Genomic DNA, 17,168 nt, shown 5'->3' with positions numbered 1-17,168 from the left:
TGTGAATTTAATGTTGGTGTTGCTGATATTTTTTGTTTGAGGTAAAGGATGTGAATGTGAAAGTCTTTGTGTTGTGCTCAGATATTATGACGGCTTTACCGTGCTAAAGGTGAGTTTCAGATGTATGATGATTATTATAACAGGCTATTAAAAAACAATATTGAGACAAAATTAAACATTTAACGACATATACAGATTCTGTTGATTAACAAATTAACACAAGTTTTATATATATCACGGACAAAATAGACAGTTTGGGATAAACAAAGTGAGAAAAAATAAACGATAACATATATAAAATATAATTACCTAAGATAAAATGTTGTAAGATTGCTCGAAGATAAGACAGAATGACGTACCATTGCAAGAGTTTCGCTGAATTAGAAGTCAGATATGTTTATTTAGAACTGACACAGGATAATTGAAGGATATTAAAAATATGTTGTTAAAATTCTCAAATAACATATGCTAAAACTTGTTTTTTTTAGCCATAATATGTCACCAAAAGATGAAATTTATATTGATTATACCATCACGAGAAATATAATGTATCGATCAATACGGTTACTTTTCATCGTATGATGCTGCACACATTTTAGGTTATAACATGAATCCTTTACCTTATCTCTGCTCCCTTGGTTGTCAGAATTTTCAAGCTCCGTCTACTTTGTAATCAAACAGATTCTTTCGCCTCCGTCAAGCTTATTTATTTTATTTTCCTAATACATTTTCTTAAAGCTGTTTAATCTGAAAGAACCGCAGGTACTATATCGGTCCAACAAAAAACGTTTTCAATGGACTTTTTTCTTTCGAGTATAAAATACTAGGGTAAATTTTCACATTTTCACGAAGATCGTTTATTTCAGAATTAAAATTTTGTTCTGTCATCCATAAATAATTTGATAACGCTTACATCTGAATGATAGTTTTTCATATTGTACATAACGGCTGTCGAGATAATTACAGTAAAATAAATTTAAAATAAACATGCTTAACCCCTCTGACCAAAAATAAATCAGAAATATAAAACAAACAAATAAAGGAGAACAAAAAAATGTTGTATGTACTGTATCAATCAAAGTTGGTGCAAATTTTATATGCACTCTTACCATAAATTTCATTTAGGAACGTTTACTTAATAACTGCTCAACCACGGCTGGACCGAATAGCTTAGACTCTAGAAGACGAGAAGAGTTGAACTGGATCTTTTTAATATTTATGTGCACATTACAAGCAAAATGTTTGTACATTTTGTGTACATCTCCGTTTCCTAAACTATTTATCTGTATGGGCTTAACTTGTTCAACATTTTCTATGATGTTCAATATAAACAATATTTTACGCTAATAACACTAAATGAGTGTCTTTTTACTATTTATCGCATGAAAATTTAGTGTCTTCTATTAATTGCCGATCTAACACATAACCCTGCGACGTAAACATATTATGCAATTCTTCCACAGTGATCATTAGTTTTTCGATTGAAATGCTTCATATAATCGGTTTCACTATCTTTTAGATTCAGTCATGATGAATCCTTTATTACATTTGTTAAGGTTTGATTAGAAGTTATATCAACAGTTCTCACGCTAGTCATATATTCAAAGTTCCATTTTCGTACATATCTATGAATTATTGGCCAATGGGTCAGATTTCATTATTTTTTAAGCTTGTAGATGTATCGAGATAGTTAATTACCAAACCTTAATCTCCTTATCTTTCAAACTGATAAGTGTCGCGATTCTGTTTCAGTGTACGCTGCATTGTTTTCCTTAGTTCTTCTATGAATTTCATCAAGGATTTTTCAGTGACCTTCATATAGATTTTTAAAAAATAGCTTGAACAAACTTATGCTTACTATAAATTCTAGACCGTTATATATTGCTCCTCCAGTAAATGCTACTAATATTGTCATTTAATATGCTTTAAAGCAAAATAAAGGATATGTTTCGCATATCCTTGAAAATTAGACTTCGTAGTACTAACTGGTTTCCCCACTTTTGTAAATGTGCTAGGCAGCCTTGCTATGTGTTTAATATTTTCCTTCATAGTTGTTGTCTCTTGACAGCTCTGACGAAGCCAGGTATTATTTCAATCTTGCCTTCATGTTCAGAACAGAAATACGACTATTTATTTTGGCTGTTACCCACGTAATATCACATAATCAGGTGTGAACTGGCAAACAAAAACCGGATTTATTATTTGTACAGCTTCTTCAATAAGCATGTTTTACTTTAGGCCAATGGTATACGTTAATAGCTATTTCAAATGAATTATTAAGGTTACCTTAAGAGCAGAGTTTAATGTCGGAGGATAAGCTGTGTTAATTGTGGATGTTTTATTTTTTAAGTGTTAAACGATATTAACGCAATTAGCAATATTCGCCTCAAGTTAGCATCCTGGTTTGGTAAAAGTCCATATACGATTATTAAATCGACTGTAACGAGAAAAATTGTTTTAACTGGTTTTGCAATTCCCTCAGATTCTTGCTTAATAGTTGATTTTTGTTATTGTAATTTATTACTAACGAAAAACATAGAAGTTTTAAAAAAATATTTGTAATATTAAATCAGTAAATATTTCAATGGGAACAAATATTATTTCACAACAATTCTTCGAATTTACATTCAGTTAGATAAATTCAATTAAGAACAAAATGTCCCAAATTATTAAGAAATAATGAAAAGCTAAATTGTATAGAAATACAGAATTACAGACCTTGCTAAACTGACCACTATGAAAAGGGATCAAAACTATAGGAAAGAAACTAATAATATGACAAACAATGTTACATAAAATGAGGAAATAAAATGTTGTACTACAAGAACTACATCAAAATACGATACCACAATAATGACAATTGTATGTTAATACAAAATACAAGAGTTTTGTTTGCATCCCCTCAAAATAAGACATTAAACCAGACACTCCATTGACCATGTATATTGTTCCAACACTTGATCATTCCTAAGATAACTAAATTCCACTAAGCTAGAATTTGTTTGTGACCAAGTCTCGGCATTTATCATTTCATTTCATAAATACGATCTATCAAATCTAGATCAGCAAAATAAATGTTTCAACTTGTCAAACACTCGATGCATAAAAATCAGTGAGATCAAGTAAATTCTTCCATTGATGTAATAACATAAGACTTGAAAAGGGTTCATATATGTCAATGCAAAATTCATTTTTGAGGAGATTGTGAATAAAATTGTGAAATCGTTCTAGGTACGGAGTATTCGTTGGTGGAATGCACATTGTTTCTTTATCATGATAGAAACATGCCAGTAAAATAACAGCTATGTAATAAGTGTAGACAAATCACAAATGCAGAAAGAAAATTTCATATTTCTTATTTTATGTTCGTTCATTGAAATTGATGTGTTTCGAAGTGATCAACTTTGCAAACAGATTTAATAGCAATTAGAATTGTAAAATTCGATAGAAGTGACTGAAACCATTTAATGTCAAGTAATTATCTTTTACGTTCATTAAAATTGTTGGTTGGACTAAACTTGTTAACCATTGATGTTAATACGGAGCCCCTGAATATAAATATTACACATTTTTTCAATCTGAACTCTTGCCTTACTAAATCGAGCTATCGCTTTAATGATCTGTCTCCAGCACGCATGTCATTGATTGTTGTAAGATACCCTTAGAATGGGTAGAGGAAAGTCAATCAGCTTTATTATTTGCTGTGACTATAGAAACGAAATTCATAACTAACAACTATGCCAATCAAAGTAAATCATAATTGTGAAGATGACGAAAACACGAAGCAAATAATGACTGATTCATTTCCAACTTGCACCTCCGGTAAGCTTGCATCCACAACCGATTTGAAAACGAAAGTTATGAAAGTTATAAACAAAATGTACAAAACTTAATCGTTTCATTCATTGATATATAATTTTTAACTGGATTTCCATCAAGTGGTCGCTAAGACTGTCACCCATATTGCATTTGAACCCTAACGGAACTTAACACTAAGATGGCGCCCATATATATGTAGATAAGTATGTCATGTTAATACAACGAGAATAATGTCGTTCACAGTGTTCAGAAAAGTATGTATAATTCCGTAATGTTTCCTAACGTTAAGATACAGGGCATATTTTGACCATCTTTGTAACATTTTAAGAAAGATGACAATATGTGATATAAGGTTTTACTTGATCTCATTGGCCTTCATGCAAATAGTGTTTGACAAGATATATATATATATATATATATATATATATATATATATATATATATATATATATATATCTTATCAAACACTAGATACATGAAGGCCAATGAGATCAAGTAAAACCTTCGAAGTAACAGAATACTTGAAAAGGGTTTCAATATTGATATGTCAAGTTCATTTTTGAGGCGGTTTTGATGAGAATTGTGAAATTGTTCTAGGTACGGGGGTATTCACTGGTAGAAGGCACATTCAATTTCTTTATCATGATTGAAACATGCCAGTAAACAAACAGTTTAGTAACAATTATAGACAAAGCACAAATGCAGAAAGAAGATTTCAAGTTGTGCACATTTATTATTAATTTTTTCATATTTTCATATTTTCTTAATTTATGTTTGTCCCTTGAAATCGACATGTTTGCAAATTATCAACATTGCAGACAGATTTAATCCCAGTTGGAATTGGAAAATTCAACTGAAACCCAAAGTTGTTTGTGATCATGGTTAGGGCATATATCATTTCATTCCATCTTCTTCATTGTGTATATTCAATCTCTTAAATGCTCGATACAGGATAGCCAGTTGGAAATGTAATAATAACATATGATTGCTACGTGAACAATGCGGCTGGTCAATCTTGAGTTTTCATTTGAAATTGCATGTATCATCAAGTGTTTCGTTAATACATAATCGTTGCCAAATATATAGTGAAATTATTTAATAAACTATTAATAAATGATATGAAAACGTGCACCTAATGAACAACATAATGTAAAATGCGTTATTCATCAGTATCTCTCGATATATTATTGGATGAAAAATGAAATGAAACATTATATAAAAGAATATTTTCAAAGTTCTAAATAATATGTTTTCCGTATGTTCTTTAATTCTATATTGCTCTATATACGTTCAGTTTCGCAACTGTTATAGCAAAACATTTCTCTGTACTTTCGTTATGGTAATAACATACCCGTTTAAAAAAATCTGTTATAAATATATTGGGTAAAAGGAAATAATAAATAGTACCCATTTGTTCATGTTTCGTATAAAATAGCTTTATGTTATTAAACCTGTCGTATTTCTTATGTTATGGATGTACATTATTTAGTTCCATCTTTCGGAATCGTTCCTCTTCATCCTGAATATAAAGCTTAATTTAATTTACAAGAGGAATATTATATGGGGTACAATCCGGTTTTCAGGAAATACTGTCAAAGGGGGACTATGGGGCCGTATGGGAATTTAAAATTAGCAGTTTTGGGCGGGTATGGTGCTCGAAAAGAATTTGCAGTTCTGGGCCACAGTGCGATCTTACTGGAATTAAACATGGACGGGACATTATGGGTCCATTAGAGAATGTAACATTGACATTTTATATCTCTAATAACACATGACGCCATGAACAAAACGTAGGGGTGAATATAACGGGTGGTGCTATGGTCAGCCTATGGGAAATCAAAATATGACAAGATATGTCAAGGTCATAGTACGTAAATATAAGAGTAAAGCTAACCCTGCTTAATCAATATTTATTGCGACTGACAAGCATCTAGTCTAAATGGTCAATGCCTAATAAAAATGGCCAACTCAGGCTGGTCAACACCTACTGGACCTGAGCAACACCTATTCTGACTGTCTATATCCTATTATGACCAACCAATAGTTATTGTAAGTGTTAACATATATTTCGTCTTACCAATCCCTACTAAAGCTTTGCCTATTATGACTGAGCAGCTCCATGTTAATAAAGAATATATATTGCGTCTAATCAATATCTATTGTGACTTTTCACTATTTATTATGACTGAAAGCTTCCTAGACCAGACCCCTTTTGATTTACCAACTCCTGTTTAGACAATAGCTAGGGAAAAAATGAATTAGTTCAATGACTGGTTCAGTTGTGTTTCTCTACTGCACCGCATTTTGAGAAAGGAACTCGCAAGTCCTAAGTTTGGCTTAACGTCTCTTGTGCTTGAAACAGTAAACATAACGTAGATTGTTTTCAATCACTGTTACTGGTCTTAATGTTCACGACATTCATGGAGAACACGACACTTTGTAAAAAATGAATGCATGAGGTCTATTGTGTAAGGTTTTGTGGAATTTTTCATTTAATTGAATACGCTGCTGTTTTCAAATATTGCATCTGGTTTGATCACTCTTTGGTAGCGAAACAGCACTCATTGATACAGTTTGTCAAAATACGGTCAAAATGGTTTAAATTTAGCACAACGTGTTGTGAACTTTTAAACGGCAAGCACAAGCACAAAATACAATGCCGTTTTTAATTGCCGTTTCAGTTTATTTTGTTTTTGCGCCAGTGTTCAGGAACGTGACAGCAAACATTGCTGCACTTATTGAAAAGCAAGGCCACACTGTTTAAATTTAAGCTATTACGTACATTACTATTTTCAATCGCAGTTGTTTGAAATTTTGTGTTGAACATCAAACGTCATTGCCACACTTTGTGATAAAACAATGTCATTAGTTCCAAATTCCTCATACATTATTGACTACTTTAAAACATCAAATATAAGCACAGTGTTGTTTTCAATTGCTGCCTCTGTTCTTATTTTCTTGGTCACTGTTGGGGAACGCAAGAGAAATCATATATACATATATGGAACGCAAAGCTAATTAACTTGTTGTAAAGATGTAATGTACGATTAAACAGCAGTGCAAAAAGTACATTGTTGTTTCCAATTTCTGATTTTGTTAAGTTTTACTACTTCACGTTGGAGAATGGGCAACTATACCTCGAAGAACAAGCATTAATTACATTATTGATTCCATGTGCTGCTTCTATTCTGATCTTCCAATATATTTTGTAGGACACGTCAGCAAGCATTCCTACACGTTGTGATAAACAAACTTGCTAGTTATAAATTTTGGATTAAGGTGTCGTCTTCTTTCAAACATCAAGCATAGCGTACGTTGTCGTGGTCGTGTTTAACAACTTCTTCTATATTGATTTTAAATGGTGATATTTGTGAAAGAAACACTAAATACTGCTTCACGTTGTAACAAAAGGAATTCAATAAGTGACTTTGCTGCATTCATATTATCTATTATGCAAATTAACAGACAAGTTGTTATAATGAACACATAGGCTATCTACTGGATTGAGTTTTGTTTCTGTACTGGATTAATCATCAAGGAAACGTATCCTAGCAGAAAAGTAAAATATATGGTTTCGTTTAAACACATCCGAGGGAGAGACGGGAAATGATAAAATTACATACATACAATTACAAAAAAGAATATATATATATATATATATATATATATATATATATATATATATATATATATATATATATATATATATATATATATATATATATATACACACTCCACAATATGCAGACTATTCAAAAAGATTTAGCCCGGTATATATCCCTTCAAAGTTTAAGCCCATGTCATCACTTAACGCTATCCCAAATACTAAAGGATTACACTACTTTTGCACAAACTGTGACAAAGGCTTCAAAAACCGGAAAAAGGTTTTTCCTTGTAGAGAGATATTTCACTGTTTAGCGTCGAGTACCTGGTAAAAAATGAAAGATTGTTACGACGACACTATGTGAAACAGCTCCAATAGTTGAAAGGTGCTGCTGAAATTAAAGAAAGCATCAGAAATGGGGCCATAGTCTTAGTACCCATCTGAGAAGAGGAATATCGTTTCTGGACAGACTCAATGCCATATTTAGCATTGCCTTACGGGTTGACAGAACCAGTGACAACAACAAACGAAACAAAACATGCACCTGTTGACGAATAAGGTTGTTTAAAAATGTTTTGAATTGTTATTTATGAACGTTAACCACAATGTAAGCCGTTCTTTACACCTTGTCAACATAACATGCTGACCAAGAATTAAGTGTCAACAGTGTTTTAAACCAACTGCTTTTACACTGGGAAAATTCACGTGTCTGATAATGTTTTTGATCAGATGTCCGGATAAATAGTTACACATGTGTGATCAACTACTCTAAGAATTACAAAACTCTCCAGTCATGGTTGCTTCTGTTCACAGAATGTGTGACAAAAATTGTAATAGTCAAAACTGGGAATCTTTGTATCTTCGATATCCTTTTAACATGCTGATTGCAACGCCTCTTGGTTCTATTAAAGCTGATTGTATCAAATGTTTTATATACAAATACCACTATTGTACGTCCATACTCCACAACATATAATTTGGTGTTACAAAATGTAGAAATCTGCTTACTCGTATCTGAAAGAAAATACAAGATGATTTCATTTGTGGAGGATATTCCTTCCGACGGGATTACTGATCTTAAAGTAATCATTAATTATTGGTGTAAAATTTAATACTTATATAATTCAAATAAAGTCTATTCAGTCGTGATTACTGAATGATTTGCATCTTGAGAGTCATTAAGAAACAAGAAACGTCCAGACGAAAATTTGTGATCACTGTGAACTTTTATAATAGTGGCGAGCTACTAAACTAGATGAAGAAAATAGCAGTCGGGTACGTATTTTATTTTCAACATGTATATCTTTCATTGTGACCTCACAGTGCGATACATTAAATCCGTTTGTATTGGATCACACCATTACCTTGACCTCGTCGAAAAATATCCACGTAGTTTAACATTGTGTTTTGTCCTATGATTTTATGGGGGGGGGGGAATAAGTACTGATATTTAAAAGTAATATGGATGTATGTGGATCCAAATAATGTGAAAAATCGCTATTTAAAGGTTTGTGTAATCAAATTCTAAACACCTACACCATTATTTTGTAGTAATCTTTACTGAACTCAGACATAATGTGTATTACTTGTACTATAGTCAAATCCATTTCGTCATGACATGTTAGGTGAAGTTAAGAAATTAAACTTTAATTTGCAGTGTATTGATATAATCACAATATATCATTTACAATTCACAACAATGATTTCATCAAACAAAGCGCATAGTGTTATCAGTATCAGTACCCATTACGTGGTGTTGTTCAAGGGTTCCAGAGACAGATTGGTCGTTGGCTAATTGGTTAGGATTACAGTAGGTTCGTGATGCATTTGATTATTCGCTCGCTGCTACGATCGAATGCCTATGAAGCAGCACCTACAATGCAAGGAGAAAAAATCCAAAGACAAAAAAGTAGACAAAGAAGAAAATTTCTACTAAGTCACACACAAACCATTTGCAGAGATAACACACATTACAAAACAAAGAAGACTAAGAACGCTACGAGTCCACATTGAAAGAGAAACAGCACTGCTTGTAAACCCTTAAACAGTGGAAAAGTGGACCTCCAGTCACAACTGTATCAGCATTATCCTGACTTTCATTATTGCTGATGCCAGATAGACTTGATTTAAGAAACGTGTTTCCCAATCAGTTGAAGAAGACAGCACAATGGATGCATGTCCTTCCTAGCTTAGGAAAGGTAGTACTCCAAGACTAAAGTGGAAGACAAAACCGGCCTGTTAAAAACTTTATCATTCAAAGACAAAAATAACGCATCCATTGAAAAGGCATTATTTTCCTTGTCCAGTGGCCAAAATAAAGCTCATACGAGGACCAAACAGCAAAAATTCTTGCATAACAAGGCATTTTCACATGTATGCCTAAAGTGTGAACAACATCATTATCATGGAGGACACAATCACAGCAAGTTGGAGAACCTGTATATTCCTCGTTTAGCCAAACATTAAGGTGTTGTCGGCATTAATCAAACTGAATACACCGATGCGAAAGTCGGATCATTCATAAACCTTCAATAGAATCCATCAATCCTGAATGTGAATAGTATTTGAACATATTCCCATGAGGAAGATGGGGAAATCGCGTTTAGGAAACAACGTCATTGAAGATTTTTCGAGCATAGCGTAAGCGAAAACTGCAGCAGCGTATTAATAAAAACATTTGGAAATAGAGGATTTCTTCTACTAAGAACAATTCCTCTGTTTCATTGTTTGGAGCAGCAGTAGATAGTCTTCTATTGGAAACACTGCATTAAAATAAAAATAAGAGTGCATGCTCGAAGGACAGCAACACTTTTCCACTTGACTCTATGGAAGGAAGACACTTTTCTATTGTCTCTTAAAACGGTAGATGGACCTCCACCTCTGGTACAAAAACAACCACCCAGTTATGATATCACTGAGACGGCTTACTTAGAACAACATTTACAAACTTTGATGGATTGATCAAACTTTGTCACAATGGTACGGGAAATTTTATTGCAACGTCTTGAAAAGTTTCAGCTGAACGTTTTAGAAGAGACCAAAAACTAAATCACAATCCCTCAACAGCATGGAGCATAATGACTATAGAAAAAAAAATCATTCACGGAGACGACAACAGACACTACCACTACCAAGAAAGAGAAAGAGAGTAAAATAAGAGCTGGATGAGTTTCCAAGAGTCATAAGCTAAAGGATGTCTTGCAGTGGTCGATGAATGATGGCAGTTGCATCGTCCACTATCATTGCTCTTCAGACACGTAATGCATCTATTGTTATGCATATTCGATTGAATTAAATCTGATTTAATATATATTTAGTTTAATTTATTTGTTTGTTTTTGTCAGTTTGAAATTTTTGTTTCATAACATGCTATTGTAATGTATTCACTGGAGATGATATTGTTCCAGACACGCAGTTGACTTGAATCGTTCTTTTGTAAACAACCAAATTTTGACCAAGATCCTGGCTTTGATTGAAAATTAGTAGCAGCCACTTAAATAAGTTCTATTTTTATTTTAAAATTATTGGCTGTTGTCAAGATCATTATGGGACAACTTTTTTTTATCTCTTGGAGTAAATCGTTGGTTTTCGTCATGGTCATGTTAGATATACGTGATATAAACACGATCAGGGACGCCCATGTTCGATTTCGAAACTTGGAGAGTTTCGAAACTTTGTTTTAGAATAGGATATAACCTGTGTCTTAGAGAAATATTCTCAATTAGTTGACTTTTATTTACTTACACTGGAGAGTGTTATGACGTTTGGAGTTATTTCAAGTTACTCGGATTCAAAAGGATCAATTCTTTCTTGCCTGAAAAATACGTGTGCTCATATGAAAATCGTGAACAAAGACAGCTCTTATACAAATTTATTCGGACTTTCAAAACGGGTTAGGTTTATTTCTTGTTTCTACACGGAACTGAAGACTTCAACATACTATAGGTTAAAGCATAAGTCATCGTCTTCCATTTTATATTCTTCGTTGGGACTTGAAATCTTTAGAACATTTTATTATTAGGACTTCTAAAATTTTATTCGTGGATTATTCTTGGATTATTTTTGGATTTGATTCTTGAAACAGTAAATTCTTATTTTTTCATCTTAACAGACTTTCTCCAAGGAAATAAATTATTATATTTTTAAACGCTCTTTGTTTTCATTCTTGCTTGTGTTACTGTTTATTCAAGCCTAAACACGTAACATAAGAATTGGGAGCTCGTCCTGGATAATTTTGAATTTTGGCTTTTTCTAAAATGTCATCAAAAGTATAAGTCTTCCTTTCAGATCCTAGTGAGAAACTATTAGATCTTTTCAAAATAGATGAATTGATTCATCTTGCAGAAAATTTGATCTTTTTGAGGTGAATGAGTCCTTAACGAACAGGGAATAAGAAATATTTTGGTTCAGTACCTGGTAGAAAAGAATGTTTTGGATAAAAGTGCTTTGGTTTCTATCAGTAAGTTTGCTTGAGACTCTGACACAACAGTAAAGGAATTGGAATTAAAATACAAGATGGAATTGGGGTTGAGGAAGCCGGATCTTCAAAAAGAAGAAAGAGAAAACAAATGCATTTACAAACAGAAGAAAAGAGAAAGAAAGATAAATGCAGTTACAAGAAAAACAAATGCTGTGAAATATGAGGAAGAGGAGAAAGAGAGACAGGAAAGAGTGAAAGAAAATCTAATGTATTTACAAGTGGAAGAAAAAGAGAAAGAAAGACAAATGCAATTGCAAAAACAACAAATGCAAAAAGAAGAAAGGGATAAAGCGAGAGAGAGAGAGAGAGAGAGAGAGAGAGAGAGATATGTAAATGCAAATGCAAAGGGAGAAGGAAGAGACGGAATAATATCAATTTGGAATGGAAGAAATGGAACAGGTAAGTGAAAAGCACATTCCTTCTTAAAATACAAATTTAATTTTTGATCTTGCAAAAAGTTCTAGATTAGTGACCCCTTAAAGAGAAAATGAAGTAGACAAATCTTTTCCGTATTTTTAAAAAGTTGCTGAAAGTCGGAAGTGGCCATGGGTGCATATGATTCAATGGTTACAATGTGTAATCACTGGTAAGGCTACCGTTCACTCTCAGTTAAACAATGTGGTGACTATCATACGGTCAAAAAATGCATATTAAGGGGTTATGAGTTAGTTCCTGAAGCTTGTCGGCAAATATTCAGAAACTATAGAAAAGATTCTGGGGAAACTCATGTAGAATATGCTAGAGAAAAAGAGCAGTTATTTGATAGATGGTGCTTAGCCAAGAAAGTTGAACAAGATTATGAAAGGCTTAAACAACTTATATTACTTGAAGATTTCCAAAACTCTGTCCATAGTGATATTAAGTCATATTTTGACGAGCGTCAGCTTGGAAAATACTGCTAGAGCTGATTATTCTTCAACTCATAAAGTTCCTTTTGAAAATAAGACTTCCACTCAGTAGTCTTCTGGCAGAAGAGCATTTCAGCCTAATACAAGCCCTTCTAAAACTCAAACTGGCACAACTTCTACAAATGAAGCTTCTGATAAGCTTGACTCAAGATCATTGTCTATTCCTACGTGTACATATTGCAAGATAAAAGGACCAGTTATTTCTGATTGCTACAAATTGAAACATTAGCATCCGAATCAAGACAGACCTATTCCAAATGCTTTTATTTCTAAGAAGGCAAGGTCACAGTCTTCTTTTGAAAGCAATATATTTGTTGGGTCTATTAAACCCTAGTCTGATTTTATCATGGATAATTACAAACCATTCATATCGAAGATTTAAGGGTTCTATATCACTCTTTGGTGATTCGGGCTATCCTATCCCTATTTATATTTTAAGGGACACAGGAGCTTCTCACAGTCTTTTATTGTCAGGTACCTTGCCTTTTTCTGAGAAGTCTTCTTCTAATGAGAGCGTTCTTATTCAGAGAGTAGAGTGCGGCTTTGTTATTGTTGTTTTTCATTGTGTAAATTTGTCATCAGACTTAGTGTCAGGACCTTTGACAGTCTGAACAGTCTCTGTTTTACACATTGTGGGCATTCATTTATTACTCGGCAACGACCTGGTTTGAGAAAACATTGTGGTTAATCCACTTGTAACAGACAAGCCTTGCTTGGATCAGAACGTCGATCCAATTGAAAAAGAATTCCCGATTTATTCCCAGCTTGTGCAGTTATTAGCGTTATGGGAAAGAATGCTCTTGAGAATGATGCTGATAAAGAAAGTATTCATTTAGCTTACACATGTATTGGTCAGGCTTTTGATGAGATCACTTTCACTGCTGTTGGGATCAATCAGAAGCTATTGATCACAGTGATCCTCTTTTAACGACACTTTTTCTTTATTCTAATCAGGGGTACAAACGACAATCACTTGATCCTGAGGTCTCCTGTTTGTTTGAAGGGGCCATTAATTCTGAAGTAGGATCTCAGAAAAGCACTTATTGTCTCTCTATCTGCTATATATTGTTACCATCTATACCGCCATGTCGGCCAGTTCTGCGCGTCGGGTAATTCTGCGCAACGATACGTCATTTCTGTAAACATTGGATCACGTGATCTTTTGGGACAAAAATCTATTTCGTCTCCAGAAAGAACAATCGTATATTAATTAAGAAAAGTTATAAAGTGTACAAAAATATCCCACATTTAGACTCAAAATGCACATAAAAATGTGATTTCTAAATGGCAACGTGAAGACCCCACTCCATGACCTTCTTGAACCTGTAATCCAGAAAATTCGATTTACCATGCATCTTTTAGAATAATACAAATAAATACATTATATAAAAGATGGAAATGTGTACCTTAAAATAAAACGGTATTTTAATCCAAGTTTCCAATTTTGCAAGAAGTTGTCCCACACGTACAAAATTGTCTGCTACCCAACGTGTCTACTTGCCGCTAGAACAAATTATCAACAAAGTCCTCGGCGTATAGTCTGTTTCTAAATTCTGTAGGAATTTTTCCCCATCAACAAGACGTTGTAATCACATTACATCCTATTCATTGTTGTTTCTCTTCCACGTAATAGCTTATTTTTCATAAAATATTGAACTTTACTAACCTTTTAACAAGATAGGTTTAGTTTGCTTAATACCTCTTGCCATTTATTGGCATTTTTACGTTGAATTTTGCAAAACTAGCTATAAACCTGACCTAATTACTCGACTCAACTGCTGACAGAAACAGTCCAAAGTAATATATTTCATTTCTGTAGCCCAAATGGAAAAACATGACATCTTTTCAAAGCTACGCGCAGAATAGGCCGACATATCGCGAGACAGGAAAACAAGGGGGTGGTATCCTCTGTGTCCAAAATTAATATTATTTTGAACAGAATAATCTGGTGACCATTGCATCTGTTCAAATGGTAAGCATTGCTGTATTTTATTTTTTTTTTTGTCAATCGCTTGAATTCCGTATGTGTTTTGCTTTAATATTGGAAACGAAAACCTTAGGTGCGCAGAAAGGACCGACAGCAGTGTATACATTTAAGTGTACTAAGAGTTCCGCAATTGGAGTCCTACATGATTGTATATTAGATGAGAGTTAATTACTGGAATGACACTCGGGTGTGCCGTCTACAACCGTTCCCGGACCCCAATACCTAGGTTTCCGTGCCACCATTCGATTGAATGTATATTATAATTAACCTCACATCATTGTTACGACAGACCCTTATTCCTTATGATTATTTTAATCTAAATACTAGATGAAAATTGCCGATGTATGAAACAGAACTGCTAAAATGTAAGAATTGATTTATTTCATAGAAGTCTGGGAATTTCATTAGAATAAGTCCAACAGAATAGAGGCACTAATAATGAGTGAATCAAATATAATTATAAAACAATTACCTTTTGTATTGATGGCCAGTCAGATGCGCCTGTATGTTTATATGACATCAGGAATTTATTTGGGACCTTGTACATTGAAAGGAATAGCTATTATTGTAAATGTAACAACACATTATGTTACTAGAGAAGTTGATTTATGAGTATCCTCCACACACCCGAGAAAATAATTTGGTTGATCGAGTTTAGAACTAGCTTGAACATGTTTTGGTTCCATGTGAACGATTTCAGATTGCGTTTATGGGACTTTTCAATCTTGTGTGCATGAGATCACGATATGCTTGCACGAACTTAGAACTATTTGGAACGAATTTGTAAGTTGTTTGAATGAGACAAGTGCTTATTTAAAAGACTGAAAATCTGTTTACACTAGTTTTAATCGCGTTAGTAAAACGTAATAAACTTGTTTAGATGATTTTAGATTTCGTTAAAACTACTTTCAATGCCATTTTAATGAAATTCCTGTTGGTTTTGAACGAGACTGTAAATCATGAAAACAACAACAAGAACATAGAATCATCGTGTTTTCCGTTGATGATGAAAGAAGCTAAACATTTGTTAAGAAAAACGATTTCCAATCTGTTGAAGACAACATCAAATTGGACAACTGTCCAAAAAGCGTTATAGACACTCGTATCAATCAAGTGTTATAAAATCATGAGGGGTACACTTTGAAAGCAGAACGAGTACAAAAATGGTTTTCAACTGACTAAAATCGAGTAGAATATTGTCTTGCAATGATAAAGAAAGGAACTCTTCTTTGCTTAATTTAGAATCATAAAACTTGTAACACGCCGCCTTTCTTGACATAACTGCAACAATAGGAGCTGAAGGAGGAGTGCCATGCGTAGCTGTAGGGACAGATATCCAATTTGTGCTCGTCTTCAATAAATTGGGAAGTAGTTTTCTTAATTCAAAGTTCAAAAGCATTATCACTAATGGAAAGGAAAATCAATCTGGCTCTTTGTTGCTTTTGTCATGTTTAACAATCTTTATCTTATTGTTGGCAAGATTAACAAAGAACTTCATTTTTAAATTACATTTCTGAACTCATTCAAGCAAGTTTATCACGTCATTCAAACAAGGCAAAACTCGTCTAAAAGAGAATTTTGGTCATTCAAAGTGCTTCTCTCGTTCAAACAACTTTTTAAATTCATTCCAACGAGTTCTAATGTTGGTACAAATATCTTCTGAACTCGTTGAAACGAGTTGCAAAAGTCATTTAAACGATATCTGAGTTTCTTCAAAATGCGTCAAAACTTGTTAAAACGAGTTATAAACTGGTCAATAAACCTATGTATTTGAGTGTGGAAAAGCTGTCCAGACTTTAATTAGATGAATGAATATTTACTAAAATTAAGTTTAAATAATAATATCCTTAAAACAATATGTTGGTACACAAATCGGGAATGTATGTGAAAATGCACTGTCAACATCACAGATCGCCATCCATAATATGCAGTACGTTGATATTAAATGTACCGTGCAATCCTGCAATGAGTCAAAAGAAATAGATTATTTGTTGAGTCGTAACAATATGTATATACTTTATTTTATCACGCATTCTGATCTAGGATGCAGAGATACACTTTCCGCACTATCTTCTGTATATTTGTACCATCTATATTAATACCCAGGCGGCATTGAAATGAATCAATCCTTACTTTTTCTTAGTTTTGTTCCAAACATGTGCAATTTCTATCTTGTAATGAAAATAAATTAATAGTGAAGAATAATCGTCTCTTAACATTTAATATCTAACTTGTGTGATGTTACGGCTTTATGGTCTTAAACGCAGAACTTTCGAAAGCCAACACTTTTATAAAATTCAAGAAATAACTTATTTCTCTGGAAACCTAAGCTAAATTTTGAAATTAACATACAATATTTTGAATTAAATC

Source organism: Sinohyriopsis cumingii, chromosome 18 (assembly GCF_028554795.1).
Source record: "Sinohyriopsis cumingii isolate HCF-2022 chromosome 18, ASM2855479v2, whole genome shotgun sequence".
NCBI lineage: Eukaryota > Metazoa > Mollusca > Bivalvia > Unionida > Unionidae > Sinohyriopsis > Sinohyriopsis cumingii.
The sequence above is the reverse complement of the archived record's forward strand: the minus strand, read 5'-3'. Positions refer to the sequence as shown.